Genomic DNA, 21,548 nt, shown 5'->3' with positions numbered 1-21,548 from the left:
ATCAATATATGTTAGTAATGTTAGATCCCTGAATTAATTGTAATTTTGGCAAGGATAATTCATCACTTCCCTTAAGACATGATTTTGTAAAATATCACTTATTGGCATCTCCGGGCGGCAAACCAGATCAATTTCCTGATGATCTTTACTACAGCATTCTGATTGTTATTAATTGCTACATATTACCGCTTTTTTTTCAATCAATTTTTGTTTACATTATCAACAAATGTGAGTAACATTATAGGTCGAGTTGTCGTTCGTAGTGTATAGTTTGGTCCAAACCATTGTTTGTTTCTGGTACATGTTGTCAGTTGTTTATCAACAATAAAGTTGTTGCAATTAAAACACATGGTATCTTCAGTGTGTGTGTGTGTGTGTGTGTGTGTGTGTGTGTGTGTGTGTGTGTGTGTGTGTGTGTGTGTGTGTGTGTGTGTGTGTGTGTGTGTGTGTTTTCTTTCTTTCTAATTAGTAATTGTTTATAAAACAAAATATTTTTAAATACATTTGGAAGACAAAATTGTCATCTAATTGTTATTTCCCTTGTTTAAAAATAGCAATTGCGTGTTTCTATATTTAACGATTTACATGACACTTTTCAGTACATATTTGTTAAATTGAATAGCTATTGCTGTTCTGAATTCATTTGTTAAAGATAATTATTTATGTTCTAAAGTTCAGTATTTGCATCGTTGCTTATCATTAATAACCTTTGTTGAAAGACTTAATCATTTTGTATAAGTTGTTTGGAAATATATGGTTGATTGTTGACAAGATTTAAGATTAAGATTTGTGAAAGCTGTGCTCTGCCGGATGCGTTCTTAATTATTGGAGTCATTCCATGCTACATTTCTCTACTTTTGGTCTACATAATAAAAAAATTACTTATTGTATAAATTATATATTGTTTTCATTTTTTTTAATTTAGATAGCGCTATTACATTCGGCATCCATCGTCTTCTTATCAGTTGTCAAATTATACCAATCTGTGGTCTGCATCCCTTGCATAATTAATCCTTTTACATACATGTCAGACCCCACTCCTTTATTTCTTTAATGGCTTTCAGTTATTTGGTGGACAGGTGGAATTGATTCCCAGTTCCCTCCCCAAACTCCTACTTCACTCCATATTCTGTTCCTTTGCACTCCTATTTTTTTCATCAACATGAATTATCTCTGTTTTAACAACACTTTTCTCACGATTAAAACCACCCTGCCTGATGCTTTCATTCATCAATTTCTCATTTCTAGTACTCTTATCCCATAGTTCCCATAATTCTGCCCACCCCTTTATCAGTGTCACAATGACTCGCACCCATTAACAACCCCTCATTCGGCGACAAATTATAATATACTATCTGATTTGTTTCCTATATGCAAATATTACGAGTCAGATATGTTTTATTTGCTTTAATAATGGCTGTTTTTTCCACACATCTCGTTTTAACTCCCATGCGTAGTTTTTACTATCAACTATATGGCATCAACGCACACAATACAAACCATCTTTTCACAAAACCACAAAGATTACATAGCAAATACATATTCAGTGTTTTTATTAAAATTTACTTTACGAGCCCATAGAAAGGAATTAATTATAAAACCTGGGCAAGCAAAATAAATATCTAGAAGATTTTTTTAAAATAGACTATAGCTGATGAGCTACCCCCTCGTGTAACAAGATTTATCTCTCCTGGGATTTCAAAACATTTTGATTGAGATTGAATTGTCTCCCTTTGATAACAAAGGGAGACAATTCAATCTCAATCGCGATGTGTTGAACCTATAGTCATGTGAACTCCAACTTAACTCTTGATCTACATGATCTAGAGATTTATAACGCATGACTTGTGCTTGTTTAGTTATTTAAATTAAACAAATGTCAACAATGAAATGAAACAGATTCGATCCACACAAGAATCTTTCTTATACAGGTAAAAATCAATGATAAACATAGATTCATTACTTATAATTATATATGAAATTAAACAGACTAAGAAAAATCAGATTGAACGAGTTCGCAACTTATTTTTATCTATAGTTATGTTTATATAGCTTATATGACCATCCAAAGTATTCGGAGGTCAACTCGACAGTAGGTACATGTCGTCTAGACTTAACTACACACGAAGCGAAGCTATAAATTTATATTAGCATGCCCATGCCCTGTAAGTTGTTTATATAAGACTCTTTTTTTTCTAATTTGGATAAATGTGTTACATTGTTATCAATAAAATATGAGAACGTGAGTCAAATCAGTGAACATGAATTTGACAGCTAGTGCCCTATAACAGTTCCGGTTCTCATAAATCCATACGTTGGGCATTGTGCATTCCTTATGGAGGCAAATCTAGAAAACATATTTGAATGCATGTCATGAATAAAAAGGTTGATTTAATGTTTTACTCCAAGTCATTCCAATCTTCATATCTCCGGTTCTGAATGTTGATTGATATATATTTCCTATGATCGATTGGTTGCTCAACATACAGTGGAAAATGTTTTCTGTATGTTCAGACCAAGCTAAGATCACCAAAAAAGTCCTGCGTCGGAGGTCGTCTGCGATAAAGGTCGGGGACGTTTGCACTTGTATAAATACCACTCGAAAATAGAATAAGCTGTGAAGGAACTGTTTTACAATGACACATACTAAATATGGATCCCTCAAAGCGATGTTGCAAATTTCGTGAAGGGAGCATGGCACAAGAAGCATTGAATTTAACGTTCCGATTCTGCCAATTCCCCGGTTAGTTTTATATTGATGTTCTATTGAGCGAATTTGTTTTGGTTCAACTTGATACTGTAAAATCTGAAATTATTACGAGGTTGTTATTTTTGCGAAAAAATGTAAAAGAGTTGCATACGCAATAATTTAAACTCGATTTTGAAATATTTTATATGAATTAAACAAACTTTTTCTCAAAATCATAAAAATTTAAATCGCATCTAAGTCTTATTTGACAAAATCGCATTAATATATGCACGCAATAATTTCTGAATTTACAGTATTCAAAATTATTAAGTCGAGTTCTGAATTGTGTTTTTTTAATACGTTTTTAACACACAAAATATGCAACTGACAGCATCCGTTGTGTCCGGTCCTATATCTGCCTACACGCATTATGATTGGTTATTTTACATAGAGTATACTTGATTTATTATCGTTCGAAGAATTCTTCCTCATTTATCCTAATATTTGACTAAGTGGACTTCCGGAGATCATTTTATTTCTGATCGATTTAGAATGAGGTACTCAGTGATCATTTTACTTATTTGTGGAATAAAAAACTCATCGCAAATAAACCTTACTGATAATATTTGTCATATAGATACAAGGTAAGTAAGTGTTAATTTAAGTCACATTTAAAAATACTATTATTTTAATGTTGATGAAATAAAACACTATCATATGAAATAAGTATAAAATGGCGCTTGTCATATATTTAAAAATGTAAGCAGTGAAAATGAAATCTTTTCATATAACAGCTACTTTTCTCTGAGGAACAATTTCCATATATACTTGAGTTTTCATAACAGAATATAGAAATAAGAAACTATCAAATGATGCTACATGAAGTTGCTCTGTAAGGAAATAACGCTGCAATAAAAGGATCAAATATATATAACCTGAAATTATGCTAATTAGACATTCTAACAGTAACAATTCATTATGCATTAGCACAGCCCTGAAAGCTTTTTCCCGTTCTATTGGAATATTTTATTTTGATATATGATGTCTGGTGTCTGATGTTTCAGTTTAATAAGTTAAATAATGCATATCTGACATATTGACTAGTCATATTAAGTCTGTCAGTCAATACTCAATATACATAGCAGTTAGTTTAGCATTGATCTGACAAATCGCTGGTGATTAAGCTCTTTAAATCTTTTTCATTTAAATAGTGTGTTTATATACCAGTTAAAACTAGCTGCAAAGTTCATAAATTTCTGAGCAACTATACATTGGTATTGCATTGGTTTAAATATAAAGACATCATTATATCATGTATATTGAGAGAAAGTCTTGAAAAAAAAAAATTTTATGCAGATTTTCAAATGGTTCTAATTAATCTGTTCATATAAGGAAACTAACGTTAAATTTTGAAAAAAATATGTGAATTCAATGAGGTGAAATTTCAATGTGATTTTCATACAAGTAAAAGGTTTATCTATCTAAAACCAAAATTGATAATTTTTGTACATAAGGAAATGCCGATACCAATTCAGGAATATTGCAGTTGTTTTCCATCCGTTTGTAGTTCGAGATAACATATTCGTTACATAAGTGTGTCGTTGACGGAAGGTGTTTGTTGCTTGCATGTTGTGTCGGCTATTACATACATGTAATGTGTTTGGTTGTATTTCTGTCAAGTAGTGTTGTTATTTACGCAATATCTTGTAACATTGTCATTCAAACAGGATGTTTGGCTAGCCATAAAACCAGGTTTTTGTATATACTATACATAGAAAGTCACTAGTTGTTAAAATTTTCAGTTGTTATAATCGTTTTAAAAAAACACACAATTTTACATATACAGTGTTGAATCTCATTGCTATTTGTAAACATTTCAGACTTGATCAGTGCTGTCATAACTTCGAACCCATCAATGGTATATGTACAGGTAAATTTGTTAACGTATATCTCAATTAAACAGTGATGCAGACAAACAACACACTGAAAATGATTTAAGATAAAAAAAAAAAAATAGCATGAGCCCCAATTATATCTGATGTTTCAGAAGTTTAAGCAGTTCCGATCTTTATACGAATTTTGAGATTGACTAAGCAATTTATAAACTAAAGACAAAATTTGCAATATTCCAAAATTACTCAAATACTCTTTCTATCGGGTTATGCTTTTAAAATATTTTGGTAAACGTCCAATGTGAGTTTAACACTCCCTTTTTAAACCTTAACCTCAATTATAATTGTATTCTTTAATTCTATTTTCCATTTAATTGGAATTGTAATTGAATTATTTCCTGCTTAATCTAAAACAATATACAGTCTTTCGGGGGAATGTCTCAGTAATCTTGACATTGTCCACTTATCATTTGACTGAAATATACATTTGTATGTAATCAATTGAAAACAATGTTTTTCTTCTTCCGGAATATTGATTTATGCGAACATTGAATGTTACCAAAATATCATTGTGCGCTTAAACATTAGAGAAAAACAACATTTGTTGTGATTAAATTATATTTGAAAAATGTCTTCAATAATTTTTTATGGTTTTAAAAGTAAAATCACAAAAGTACTGAACACCAAGGAAAATTAAAAACAGAAATTCCCCAATCATATGGCAAAATCAAAATCTTAAACATATCGAAAGAATGGAAAACAACTGTCATATTCCTAACATGGTACTGGCATTTACTTAAGTAGAAAATAGTGGATTAAACCTGGTTTTAGGGCTAGCTTAACCTCTTACTTCCGTGACAGTCGCATGACCAACTAGAAAACTAATTAGGCCTTCTGTGTCTCATACACACAAAGTATAAAAAAAAATACTTGTTTTTACAAAAGCATTTCGAAAGGTCTCTGTGTTTTTTGAAACTCAGCAAGGAAATAAAATACTCATCAAAGCAAATAAAAGGTCACTTTAGCTATGATACCATATTTGTAAATGTTTTGCCTCAGACCGTTTCAAATCACCTGACTGATGCCTATTTGTTAGGTCTATAATTACATAAAGTGTGTTTGCTCGTACCCAGATTTTGTATTTCAAATACACTATAAAGAGATCGTTACTTAAAGGGTTGATTATGTAATATTCTTTTGATAAATTTCCATCTTTTTTTTATGCTTAACTAATCATCTGCTTATAATTTATTTAGAATGCAAAATAGGAATGACTACTGATGCGAAAGGTCGATGCATGTCATGTGAAAATGATATGTATGGTTACAAGTGTATAAAAAAATGTGTGTGCGGTATTTTTCATAGGTAAATATTTCTAACCAGTGTTACTGAAATATACAGCATATTTTCTTAATAAAAATGTAGTTCTCCTTAAAAAGACATTACGATATTTCAATCTCCTTTAGTTTTTCGTAAATATATCCGGCCGTTATTTTTTTTCGTTGTTCTTGTTTTACAATTTGTATGTCGGGCCAGCTAAACATTAGACGATTTGTTCTTTGTTAAAGGTAGCAAGGTTACCAATATTTGCTATCTGCTAAGTTATTTTGGTCTTTAGATGAGATCTTTTTTCTATGCAATCATATGAAGGTCGTGCATAGTGATATATAGGGCTGTTGTAATCAAGATTTGAATATCCAAGCCATACGATCAACATGTTAAAGTCTTTCTATCTCACGGCTGCAAAACAGTCCGTTAATTTATCTTATAATGTACATAGTAAACTTTTTTTTTCTAAATGTATTGCAATGACGCGTTTTAAATATTATGTGAAATGTGAAAGGAAATAACAATCAAGTACTAGTATTGAATTATTACATTTCAGGTGTGACGCTAAAGAGGGATGTGTGCCCAAAATAAGCATTCCTATGATATCTACCACATATGAAGGTAAAACCGACTGTCAATGAGACCTTGTGTCGTTAATAGTATCATTATTGACGTATTTTGCGTTAGTTTCACTATTTGCCGGATTTGTTAAAACATAAGCAACACGACGGGTGCTACATGTGGAACAGGATCTGCTTACACTTCCGGAGCACCTGAGATCAACCCAAAGTTTAAGGTGGTGTTCTTGTTGCTTATTCTTTATTTTAATATGTTGTGTCATGTGTACTATTGTTTATCTGTTTGTCTTTTCATTTTCACCATGACGTCAGTTTATTTTCGATTTATGAGTTTGACTGTCACTCTGGTATCTTTCGTCCCTATTTCAAGAGACAGTTTTATAAAAAAACTGATTATCAACCATGTTGACATGCATACGAAAAAGGTAAAATCACAAAAACACTGAACGCAGAGGAAAATCAATTCAGAAAGTCCCTAATCACATGGCAAAATCAAATGACAAAACACATAAAAAAAACAATGGACAACAACTGTCTTATTTCTGAGCTGGTAGAGGCATTTTCAAATGTAGAAAATAGTGGATAAAACTTGGCTTTATACCGCTGAACCTCTCACTGTGTACGACAGTCTCGTCAAATTCCGTTATATTTACAATGATGCGTAACCTGAACAGACATTATAAATAAAATAGTCAAAATCTTGGTACAGCAGTCATCATCGTGTTACAATTTTAAAAGAACAGAAAGACAGTAGTGAAAAACAACTTAATTGACATTACTGTTGGCAACTTTGGCAATTATGTTTCATAAATGTAACCAACATTACGATGACATTCGTACACCAATAGCTTCCAATGTAATATAAATCATCACTAATCATATATGATAGAAAACAATAAAGGAAAACACTTGTATTGCAGTTCTCTATCTTGATGTTAAACTAAAGCCTATAAATAGACCAATCATCTCAATTTCGTTTTCACTCTTAGTATGTACTTAATTCTTATATATTTTTTTTTCAAAAGAGAGGATTTCAAGCAAAATCTCAACTTACTGGTTTGAAGTACAAGGTTAGATCTATTAGATTTTTTATATATTTTCAAAACATATAATAGTTATCAAAAGTACCAGGATTATAATTTTATACGCCAGACGCGCGTTTCGTCTACATAAGACTCATCAGTGACGCTCAGATCAAAATAGTTAAAACGCCAAACAAATACAAAGTTGAAGAGCATTGAGGACCAAAAATTTCAAAAAGTTGTGCCAAATACGGCTAAGGTAGTAATCTACTCCTGGGGTAAGAAAATCCTTAGTTTTTCGAAAAATTCAAAGTTTTGTAAACAGTAAATTTATAAAAATGACCATATAATTGATATTCATGTCAACACCAAAGTGCTGACTACTGGGCTGGTGATACCCTCGGTGACGAAACGTCCGTCAGCAGTGGCATCGACTCAGTGGTGTAAATAGTTATCAAAAGTACCAGGATTATAATTTTATACGCCAGACGCGCGTTTCGTCTACATAAGACTCATCAGTGACGCTCAGATAAAAATAGTTAAAAAGCCAAACAAATATAAAGTTGAAGAGCATTGAGGACCAAAAATTTCAAAAAGTTGTGCCAAATACGGCTAAGGTAGACCTTAAACAATTAGTTAATGACATACTTGAGATCTCTACGGTGTTTGAATGTATGCAAATGAACAAGGATATCGATACAAATGACTTTTAATTAAACTAAAACCATTGATGCAACTGCTGTAGACAATGATTCAATCATAGTTTTATTGATTGTCTGTTCTTGTTCTGATGTCATAGATGTTTTATGGAACATACACATTCATCTTGTTCATCATTAATAATTTACAGAAAATATCCTCGAAAAATACTTTTTTAAATTTAAATTACATTTGTACATTCTTATTAATGCGACGATGGAACTCCAAATAAATAAATTTGATTCCTGTCACTGCGTATGACCTATACATATGAATGCTGTTTACGGAATATGAAATGACAAGTTGTATAATACGAACATTATTATTGACTAGAATTCATCCGTTTACCGATGTCAGTGCAAAATCAGATAGAGAAATATAAAAGGATATAAATATAAGTACAAACGGTATGGTACCTTAATATAGACTTTATCATAAATTCCAAATGCATATCAAAAAAGGTTGTTCAGCTTTAAATAATTTCTCTATAGGAACGACTGAAACAATTCTATTTTCAAATGAAAGAGTCACTACAACGGCCACTACAGTCACAAGGAATGGTAATTTAAACAATAACAGTATTTAATTTTTTTTCTGTTCGATAATATAATACTAGTAACTGCATTCACATTTCTCGTTCTACGAACACATGAGCATTTTACTAGTAATATTTATTAATTTAAAAGTCTGTAAATTGTGATGTAGAAATATACTCATGAGACTTTTTGCAGTCTATAAATAAAAATCAATTGAAATGGCTAAATAAGGAAAGAAGTTGAAGTTAATGACAAACATCCAGTAGTGTTATTCACATACCAATTGGGTGTAAAAGAAAATAAGGATACTTGCATGAGTGTATGTTTGCATGTTTTCGTGATATCATTTTGTGATTTAACTTATTCATAATTTTATCTTGTTTCTACTTATTACTATAGAATCATCAATGGTTGTATGGATAGTGTTGACAATCAGTAGTATTAGCTGTGGCATGCTAACTGGTGCTGGTTGTTTCATTTGTATATACAGAAAGCAACAAGTTTTAAAATTAAGAATCATAAATGAAGGATTTATTTTAGAACCAACTCCATATATTGGCGTCTATGATGAGGTTGATGAAAACCCTTTAACATTTGCCATCACAGATTTAAACGTTTTAGCACAAGAACCTCATTATGAAACTATGGACTCTGGTTCACTGGAGAAAATCTCTATAACAACCAGTTCGTATAGTGACACAGAAAACCGCGACCTACATGTTGCAATGGAAGAGGGCACACATCAACAATTAGAAGATCAAACAGAATGCATTTCAACTAATTCTTCCAACTCAGACGTTTTAAATCCAGTTAATACAGCATATCATAATCTATATGAACCACTTAAGGGTAATTGGAAAGACAATTTACCCAGCTATGAAGTCCCTGTGATGGTCCATAATTTTAAACAGATTTCTGCAGAGTTTGATCCAAATGCATTTCTTAATGTAGATAAACCCCTCCAGATAAACTTGGATATGAACATTTCTATACATGAAAACCAGAATTCCCAGGAAACAAAAACTGGAAATGATACAATGTTGCTTGGATGAATTTTCATCATTATTCAAAATTGGCATTGTGAATGACGGTATAAACATTTATTCTGAAGCTAATATATCAACGGATAATTTTGATGCAATGCAATCCTAGAAACCATTTGATCAAGACAACATGGACAAGCCAAAGACAATTGAACGAAAACAATTTAGTGGTGACTTTGATTTTAATGTAGATTGAATTAATTCATGTGCAAACAATAAACGTCGTTTTTAGGAAATTTACAACACTAACTCGAATGCTTTTGATGATTTAAAATCATGTATTGAAAAGTTGGTTAAATAACAAGTATGTACAACCATGAAATCTAATCAACTTGTCGGTTTACATTTTTGAATTGTTATTATAAATTATACATTTTTGTTTTAACTGGTTTGTATACTTATATATAACTTACTTAGGGGCCTATGGAACATCTTTTTACTCATATATCATTGTTTTGACAAAAGTAGTCCTAAAAAGTGTTCTTAAATGTACATTTTGTACTGACAAGAAGGCACACAGGGAGGAACTTTATAGTTTACCTTGTGTTCCTTTAGGTTACACTGTAATTTCCTTGGTTTATTTATATAAATATGAGAGGTCTCATTTAGAGATCATAAAGTCACATTACCATGGCATCAAAAATACACAAACTACACAAACTATTGATCTAAAAGCACTCGAGTATACTGACAAATCACAATAGTCGAACTAATATCAATACACAGGATGGTACCTATTGGATACAATGGCATGTTATAGTGTTACATGTAAGTATGTCTGTACCTGTCTGCAGGGACGTCTCTTTTTCGATGAGTAATTATAGTTCAAACGTATCCAATCAACTTCAAAAGTACATTTTGATAAGTTCTTCCGCAATTTGTCATAACAATTGTCGACGTATTCTTCCGCAACTTATTATCTTTATTTACCATATTGTAGAAAAAAAGTATCATGTGATAGTTATTCCGTCGCAATTGAACATTTGGTTCTTTGCGTCCTTTTCTACAAAAAAAGATGTGTGTACCAAGTCCAGAATACAAAAGTTGTTTTCTATTTGCTAAATGTTTTGGCTTCTCATTTTATCATTTGAACATATACATGATATAGTTATACATTCATACTTTGACTTTTAATGTCAATTCAATTAGAAATGCATTTATTCCTTATGTAATTATTAGACAAAGTGGTATATAGAGTAGAAAAATAACTAGAACTTTGATCAAAAGAGAAAAAAAATTACCAGACGAAATAAATGTATCCGTTTTTCGAGACTCAGCAGATTGATTTTGAATTTTGTTCATCACGTTCTGTTTGACCTACATTGTATATATGTACTCATTAAGATAAAATCACCGTTGTCAAATTACTTTAATTTGCGTTATTTCATCTTGTTTCGTTAAATTGAAAAATCTTCATTTCATACAAGAGTTCAAAAGTCAGTGTTTTTTGTACTCTACATGATAAAAAATACTTTAACTATATACAGTTAAAACACTGAAAATATTCTGCCTGGATCATTCTGTATAAAATCAAGGAATAGGATTACATATACGATGATGTGGTATGAGTGTCATTGATCGCTAAACAACTCTCCATTCAAGTCCCAAAAAGTAAGCCATTATAGGTCAAAGTACGGTCTCTAACACACATCCTTTACTCACATCAAACAGTAGGCTATAAAGTGCCCAAAAATGACAAGTGTGAAAAACCATTCAAACAGGAAAACCAAAGGTCTAGTCTATAGAAAAAAAACGAGAAACGAGACACACTTATGAACCACATCATCAAACGCAACCACTGAACATCAGGTTCCTGACTAAGAGCAGATGCAAACAAATTTATTGGGTTTCAACTAGGGATGTCAACGAGTACTCGAGTACTCGAGGATCACGCGGTAGTACCAAGTATCGATTACTAAAACAATACTCGACTAACAGGTTCCTTGCTAGAATGTTGTTGCTTTCTTAACCTTCAACAACAAATATTTTATATTGAGAGCGACTCTTCAAATTCAATTAAAATATAATTCGAATATTTGCGTTCAACAATCATTTAAAATTCCTCACACAGAGTAAGGATATAGTATGGTCAATAGCACTTTACCAAGGCCTACACTTTTAGCTAATCTTAGTCGTCCCCCCACCTGTGTACTCTAAGAGCATATATTTTCATCCGCATGACTGCTAATTACCTAACAAAGTTAAGTAATCGCCTTGTCCAAGACAAATTTGACCATATTATATTCTTTAATAAGAACCAATTCGTCACACCCTGTGTCGGCATTCAGGTATGGTTGAAGGCATCAGTAAGTTCTAATCATTACCCCTCAAGTAATAATTTAATGGTGGGTTTTTTTCTTCCCAAACACTGTTGTTTGAGTAATCATTTGTATAAAGATATTAGTCCATTACTTGATTAGATTATTGACAGCTTATATAACTAGTACATTGAGTAAACTGGCTATTAGTTATGATATAAAAATGATTATTATCTAGTCGAAGGTATTAATGTTAGGGTTTTACTTTTATGAGGCAACGACCATCAGTACATGAAATGAGTATAATTATGAGTTTCCAGTTGTTAATGTTTTACCGAGCGAGTACTCCGGTATCGCGCGGTAAATCCAAGAAATACTCGATTAGAAAATCTTAACCGAGTTCAGATCTCTAGTGTAAACGTTTTAATAGGTGCCAACCTTCAACCTTACATGAAAGATACGTGTATCATTACCACAATGAAAGACCCACTATAAAATAAATATATCAATTAAAATGGCTTAACTCAATCAAAAACATACACGTATTAACAAAAATATACACTGAACGAATACATTTGATCTATGACACAATGTAAATACAATATCAGTACCATGAGGGGTCAGATGTTAAACAATATTAGAAAGACAGCCATAGTCTTGGACAATACAGGTAAATACAAATAACGGTAATTATACGGTTCCTAAGAGATATGTGTCTCTTTTGTTTGTAGTGTGTAAATTTCTAGTTTGTCCACGCGCACCACTACATATTGTTTTAGTTAAATGTATATTGTTATTTATTTTGGAAATTTGACAGACGATTCAAATATTCTATTGGCACAATAAAAAAAATATTTAAACATCAACGATACAAAAGTGTTAGCATCCGTTGTATCCGGTAATCAATCTGTTTGCAATAATTGGTATTTATTCAACATAAAGTATACGTTAAAGGTTATTGTTCGACGAGTTCTTCCTCACAATTTATCTACGTGCTCTACCGTCCATCATATTGTCCCGTGTCGTTTTAAAATGAAGTATCAAATCATCGTTTTACTTACTTGTGGAATACAAACGTCCTCATGTTCTTCTCAAACAACTACAGTGAAGGGGCTTTGTAAACCAGGAAAAGGGTAAGTTGCAAGTAAATCTTTTAGTCAACACATTAACAATGTACAATTTTTTGAACACAAACAATAGAACTACCATTTAGTACAAATATTTGAAAAAAACGCTATTGACATTAGCATATTTTTTTTAAGTAAACAGTCTCATCAATGCGTGGTCGTCTCGAATGCGGGAATTCGTAGAGCCGAAACGTGGCCAGGCAAATATACAATATATTAATGTTGTCGGAAATATAAAATGTATTTGTATGAACTTTAGAAACAGGGAGAAAGCGAGGCTCCGTCGATATATAATATATATATGTACCTTTTATTTGTATAGTAGTTGGCTAATTGCAGAATAAAACTTAATACATGTACTGTGAAATTCTACGCTAAGCATAGGGCATTTAGGAATTAATATAAATACATAATTTTATTGAGAGAAAGACTTGAAACAAATAATTGTATGCAGATTTTCAAATGATTCTAATTAATCTGTTCATATAAGGAAACTAACGTTAAAATTTGAAGAAATATGTGAATTCAATGAGGTGAAATTTCAATGTGATTTTCATACAAGTAAAAGGTTTATTTATCTAAAACCAAGTTAAATTGATCATTTTTGTACATAAGGAAATGCCTGTACCAATTCAGGAATAATGCAGTTGTTTTCCAACCGTTTGATGTATTTTACTTTTTTATCTTGCCATTTGATGAATGACTTTACAATGTTTACATTTCAAATTTTTATTTGAGTCAGTTTTTTTGCTATTTTACTTATTACTCATATCCTCTATGTGTCATCTTATTGTAGATTTTTAAAAAAATAGCCTTACGATACCGCCATTGTCGTGATAAGGTTTAAACTGGTATTGTGAAAATAATTGTTTGTAGTTTGTTGTTTGTAGTTCGAGATAACATATTCGTTACATAAGTGTGTCGTTGATTTGTGTTTGTTGCTTGCATGCTGTGTCGGCTATTACATACATGTAATGTGTTTGGTTGGTCAAGTAGTGTTGTTATTTATGCAATATCTTGTAACATTGTCATTCAAACAGAATGTTTGGCTAGCCATAAAACCAGGTTTTTGTATATACAATACATAGAAAGTCAATAGTTGTTAAAATTTGCAGTTGTTATAATCGTTTTTAAAACACACAATTTAACATGTACAGTGTTGAATCTCATTGCTATTTGTAAACATTTCAGACTTGATCAGTGCTGTCATAACTTCGAACCCATCAATGGTATATGTACAGGTAAATTTTTTAACGTATATCTCAATTAAACAGTGATGCGGACAAACAACACACTGAAAATGATTTAAGATAATAAAAATAAATAAAAAAAAAGCATGAGCCCCAATTATATCTGATGTTTCAGAAGATTAAGCAGTTCCGATCTTTATACGAATTTTGAGAAACTAAAGACAAAATTTGCAATATTCCAAAATTACTCAAATACCGATCGTGCTCTTTCTATCGGGTTATGCTTAATGTTTTGGTAATGTGAGTTCAACACTTCCTTTTTAAACCTTAACCTCAATTATAATTGTATTCTTAAATTCTATTTTCAGTCTAATTGGAATTGTCATTGAATTGTTTCCTGCTTAATCTAAAACAAACAATATACAGTCTTTGGGGGGAATGTCTCAGTAATCTTGACATTGTCCACTTATCATTTGACTGAAATATACACTTTTATGTAAACAATTGAAAACTATGTTATTCTTCTTTCGGAATATTGATTTATGTGAACATTGAATGTTACCAAAATATCATTGTGCGCTTAAACATTAGAGAAAAACAACATTTGTTGTGATTAAATTATATTTGAAAAATGTGTTCAATAATTTTTTATGGTTTTAAAAGTAAAATCACAAAAGTACTGAACACCAAGGAAAATCAAAAACAGAAATTCCCCAATCATATGGTAAAATCAAAATCTTAAACATATCGAACGAATGGAAAACAACTGTTTTATTCCTAACATGGTACTGGCATTTACTTAAGTAGAAAATAGTGGATTAAACCTGGTTTTAGGGCTAGCTTAACCTCTTACTTCCGTGACAGTCGCATGACCAACTAGAAAACTCATTAGGTCTCTTGTGTTTCATACACACAAAGTATAAAAAAAAAATACTTGTTTTTACAAAAGCGTTTAGAAAGGTCTCTGTTTTTTGGAAACTCAGCAAGGAAATAAAATACTCATCAAAGCAAATAAAAGGTCACTTTAGCTATGATACCATATTGGTAAATGTTTTGCCTCAGACAGTTTCAAATCACCTGACTAATTGCAAGTTTTCCTGCGCGAAATGGTGCTTTGCTGGCGTTTAATTACTAGTACTTGTCCGGACTACAACATGTACAATATGAGATTGCCAGCATGAAAACAGCCCATGACGTTGGAACGTGAAGCTGGTCCTAGTTTTGTCATTTCACAGTATCAATGACAATCGGCTATCAATTAAAAACCAAGAAAGTTTATTACACGACAAATTGATGAGTAATTTTTCCACTAATTCCAAGTTAAATGAGTGAACTCCTTTCAAATGCTGTTATAGCAATGCCCATTTGTTAGGTTTATAATTACATAAAGTGTGTTTGCTCGTACCCATATTTTGTATTTCAAATACACAATAAAGAGATCGTTACTTAAAGGGTTGATTATGTAATATTCTTTTGATAAATTTCCATCTTTTTTTGTGCTTAACTAATCATCTGCTTATAATTTATTTAGAATGCAAAATAGGAATGACTACTGATGCGAAAGGTCGATGCATGTCATGTGAAAATGATATGTATGGTTACAAGTGTATAAAAAAATGTGTGTGCGGTATTTTTCATAGGTAAATATCTCTAATCAGTGTTATTGAAATATACAGCATATTTTCGTTATAAAAAATGTAGTTCTCCTTAAAAAAGACATTACGATATTTCAATCTCCTTTAGGTTTTTCGTAAATATATCCGGCCGATAGTTCTTTTTCGTTTTTCTTGTTTTAAACTTTTTATGTCGGGCCAGCTAAGCATTAGACGATTTGTTTTTTGTTAAAGGTAGCAAGGTTACCAATATTTGCTATCTGCTAAGTTATTTTGGTCTTTGGATGAAATCTTTTTTCTATGCAATCATATGAAGGTCGTGCATAGTGATATATAGGGTTGTTGTAATCAAGATTTGAATATCCAAGCCATACGATCAACATGTTAAAGTCTTTCTATTTCACGGCTGCAAAACAGTCCGTTAATTTATCTTATAATGTACATAGTAAACTTTTTTTTTCTAAATGTATTGCAATGACGCGTTTTAAATATAATGTGAAATGTGAAAGGAAATAACAATCAAGTACTAGTATTGAATTATTACATTTCAGGTGTGACGCTAAAAAGGGATGTGTGCCAAAAAAAAGCATTCCTATAATATCTACCACATATGAAGGTAAAACCTACTGTCAATGAGACCTTGTGTCGTTAATAGTATCATAATTGACGTAGTTTGCGTTAGTTTCACTATTTGCCGGATTTGTTAAAACATAAGCCAAACGACGGGTGCTACATGTGGAGCAGGATCTGCTTACACTTCCGGAGCACCTGAGATCACCCAAAGTTTAAGGTGGGGTTCTTGTTGCTTATTATTTAGTTTAATATGTTGTGTCATGTGTACTATTGTTTATCTGTTTGTCTTTTCATTTTCACCATGACGTCAGTTTACTTTCGATTTATGAGTTTGACTGTCCCTCTGGTATCTTTCGTCCCTCTTTCAAGAGACAGTTTTATAAAAAAAAAATATGATTATCAACCATGTTGACATGCATACGAAAAAGGTAAAATCACAAAAATACTGAACTCAGAGGAAAATCAATTCGGAAAGTCCCTAATCATATGACAAAATCAAATGACAAAACACATCAAAAACCAATGGACAACAACTGTCTTATTCCTGAGCTGGTACAGGCATTTTCAAATGTAGAAAATGGTGGATTAAACTTTGCTTTATAGCGCTAAACCCCTCACTGTGTACGACAGTCTCGTCAAATTCCGTTATATTTACAATGATGCGTAAACTTAACAGACATAATAAATAAAATAGTCAAAATCTGGGTACAGCAGTCATCATCGTGTTACAAGTTTAAAAGAACAGAAAGACAGTAGTGAAAAACAACTTAATTGACATTACTGTTGGCAACTTTGGCAATTATGTTTCATAAATGTAACCAACATTATGATGAAATTCGTACACCAATAGCTTCCAATGTAATATAAATCATCACTAATCATATATGATAGAAAACAATAAAGGAAAACACGTGTATTGCAGTTCTCTATCTTGATATTAAACTAAAGCCTATAAATAGACCAATCATCTCAATTTCGTTTTCACTCTTAGTATGTACTTAATTCTTATATATTTTTTTTTCAAAAGATAGGATTTCAAGCAAAATCTCAACTTACTGGTTTGAAGTACAAGGTTAGATCTTTTAGATTTTTTATATATTTTCAAAACATATAAACAATTAATTAATGACATACTTGAGATCTCTACGGTGTTTGAATGTATGCAAAAGAACAAGGATATCGATACAAATGACTTTTAATTAAACTAAAACCATTGATGCAACTGCTGTAGACAATGATTCAATCATAGTTTTATTGATTGTCTGTTCTTGTTCTGATGTCATAGATGTTTTATAGAACATACACAATCATCTTGTTCATCATTATTAATTTACAGAAAATATCCTCGAAAAATATTTTTTTTAATTTAAATTACACACTTATAAATGCGACGATGGAACTCCAAATAAATAAATTTGATTCCTGTCACTGCGTATGACCTATACATATGAATGCTGTTTACGGAATATGAAATGACAAGTTTTATATTACGAACATTATCATTGACAAGAATTCATCCGTTTACCGATGTCAGTGCAAAATCAGATAGAAAAATATAGATGGATATAAATATAAGTACAAACGGTATGGTACCTTAATAGAGACTTTATCATAAATTCCAAATGCATATCAAAAAAGGTTGTTAAGCTTTAAATCATTTCTCTATAGGAACGACTGAGACAATTCTATCTTCAACTGAAAGAGTCACTACAACGGCCACTAAAGTCACAAGGAATGGTAATTTAAACGATAACAGTATTTATTTTTTTTCTGTTCGATAATATAATACTAGTAACTGCATTCACATTTCTCGTCCTACGAACACATGAGCATTTTACTCGTAATATTTATAAATTTAAAAGTCTATAAATTGTGATGTAGAAATATACTCATGTGACTTTTTGCAGTCTATAAATAAAAATCAATTGAAATGGCTAAATAAGGAAAGAAGTTGAAGAAAAAAATTCAGAGATAAATCATAAAATATTCATTCACAAGTTTATATATAGTGAATGTAGAGTGTATGTTCACTTGAATGTGTCTTTTGATTCAGTGAAGCCATTCCAATTGATTATGTGTAGCTATAGGGTGTCTATGTTGTGATGCTACACTATTGCTTCAAACAAGGGCGAAGGTTGGCATTAAAACGTTTAAACCCGCTGCAATTGTTTGCACCTATCCTAAATCAGAAATCTGATGGTCAGTATTTTTTATTTGTTTATGTGATTGATAAGTGATTCTCGTTTTTGTTTTTTATATAGATGAGACCGTAAGTTAATCCGTTTGAATGGTTTTAAAAAGAGCACACATATATATAGCTAGCTGTTGGGTGTTAACTACGGATTCGTCTTGTAGACCGTACCGTATAACAGTTTACTATTACAAATTGTGATTTGGATGAGAGAGTTGTCTTATTAGCACTCATACCACATCTTCATATATTATGATAAAAAATATATTTGCCTAAGTATTCCACTTACTCATCAAATATGTACAGTATTTATGGTGTACATTATTTCACCAACTTCTATCCTAAGGCACAAACGATATATCGGTATAAAAAAATAATACGTTTTTACAAACTTGTATGAAAAGCTCTACAATATCCCTTTTGACATATTTGAACAATCATATACTACATGTATGACTTGTGATTGCTAACAGGCCATCAGATAATTCACCTTCCTGATAAAACACTAATTGGAAATAATGGTTTTTAAACATTGACGCAGTATTAGAAAACATGTAAGTTAAATGGAAGAATGCAAAACAGAGTTGTTTAATTACATTCTGAAATGAATTAGAAAGATACCCGATAGTAAATCAAAATCAAAATAGTATAATAGAAATAACATTATCATATATAGCGACATTGTGTCTCAGAGACACCAAAATCCTTGCGAACAAGTGATATCAAGAGAACAGGAAATGTGTGTAATATTGTTTTTGCATGTGAAAAAAAAACTTGATTTTTTTTTCAATTTTATAAATAATCTTATCATTTCTTGTTTTTAATTCTCATTATAGCAGAAACTTCAAAAGCTCACTGGATGATTTATACACTTTGTATAACTAGTTGTTTCATTCTAACTGCATTGTGTCATTTGTTTCGAACATACAGAAAGCGACACGCCTTAAGCTCCGAGAAACTAAAGGATGAAATGATCTTAAAACCTTTAGAACTAACTGTATATAATGACGACATATATGATGAAGTCAACGAGAACTCATTAACATTCGTCACGACGGGATCAAATATTCCATCCCAAGCATCTCAAAATGAAACATTAAACTTTGTTTTTGATGAAAGACACTCTTGTACAACAGATAATGGAGATAATGAAGTTGGATATCTTGATCTGTATTTTGCAATGAAAGAAGGAAAGAATCGCCAAGTAAAAGATCAATCATCGCAAACCGAAAGCATTTCAACTATTTCATGCAGTTCTTCTAATTCAGACGGTGTTGTTCAAGATAATACAGAATTTCCTAAACCTTACATATCACGTCAGCAATATTTCCCAGATGATTCAAATTTGTGCGAAGTAGATGTTATGGTTCATCAGTGTATCAAACGTTTTGGAGGTATTGATGAGGATGAAACGAGTAATATATATTCTAACGTTTGTATACAGCTGCAGAAAGACAGACAGATTACCGGTCAGTCGAATGAAAGTCGTCTATCTTCAGACAGTAAGATAGTACATGAAACAACGCTGCCGTTTGTTATTCCATCGACATTCAGAACTTACTATATACAGGATAAGTCAAACAAGTCTGCTGGATCAGAGAAAACAATTCTTGCTTGTGACGTAATTGACTCATATGAAGAAAAATCGACCAAAAAGGAAAAGTCGAAGACATTCTAGCATGACCCTACATCGTGATGATTTTGAGTTTGAAGATCAGTCAGTAAAAGAGCTTATACACAACCTTTTATTATTTCCTATTACATGCATATTGTAATCTCAATGTCAGTGATTTTAAATTATGTTAAAAAGTGATTGTGTTTATATTTTAGTCTGTAAAATTATTTTGTACTGATTTTGTTGTATATTGTGCATATCGAGTAGTAAAGATTAAAATTGTAGAACTGATTTAGAGAATTCTTGGATTTCGACTGGTTATTTCCATAGCACTTAAAACTCAATCATATCAAGATTAATGTTTTCCATTTATCTTGGCTGCTGCTTGGCAGTGCCCCAGAAAACATTTATGAGGACTTGCACATTGTCATCACAAGCTTCAACTCATGGTTTACTGAATAACGCCAGGGTGTTCAACTCAAAGCTACTTACAGTATAAAAATACCATATTTTGTATTGACCAGTGTCGTAAACCTATAAATGGATTATGTTCATTGTTTCATTGAAACTTTTTCAGGTTGAAACTCAATGCAGTTTTAATCACATCTCGTTTTACATATATTATGTAATAATAAACTATTAATATAGCAAATTGAATTAGGTAAGAAAGGGAGAATGAGTGTATATACTATTATTATTTGTTTTATTTTTAAGTACTTGGGGTTTTTTTTTTTACCTATGCATGCATTTTGTACAAGTTAGTGAATACAAACTATTGCATTCTGTCGTTTTTTCGTAATAAATGAAACAGCCATACGGAGACTCACATTACAAAACACGACAGTCGAAGCTTGAACTTTAATGTATATTGCTGTCACTTTGATGTGCATGGTCTACCTTGTCTTGAATTCAATATCATGTTTAGTCCCATTACCACATTTGTTGAAGATGGATATATATATATAGTAGGAACAAACACCAGACCAAGATCTCAACGAATCACAAAACGATAAGAGGAATTCATTTTGGCTTGTATTTTATTCAATTTTATGCAGATACACAATAAGATTGCCAATTGTGTAAGCAACCAAATATATTGTAGGTCGCATTTAAATGAATTAATGGATTAAGTATAAATAAATTCATAATAAATGGTTTTCAATTTCTTCCTCATACATGTCATATACAGGAAA

Source organism: Mytilus galloprovincialis, chromosome 9 (assembly GCF_965363235.1).
Source record: "Mytilus galloprovincialis chromosome 9, xbMytGall1.hap1.1, whole genome shotgun sequence".
Classification (NCBI taxonomy): domain Eukaryota; kingdom Metazoa; phylum Mollusca; class Bivalvia; order Mytilida; family Mytilidae; genus Mytilus; species Mytilus galloprovincialis.
Note: the sequence above shows the minus strand (reverse complement) of the source record.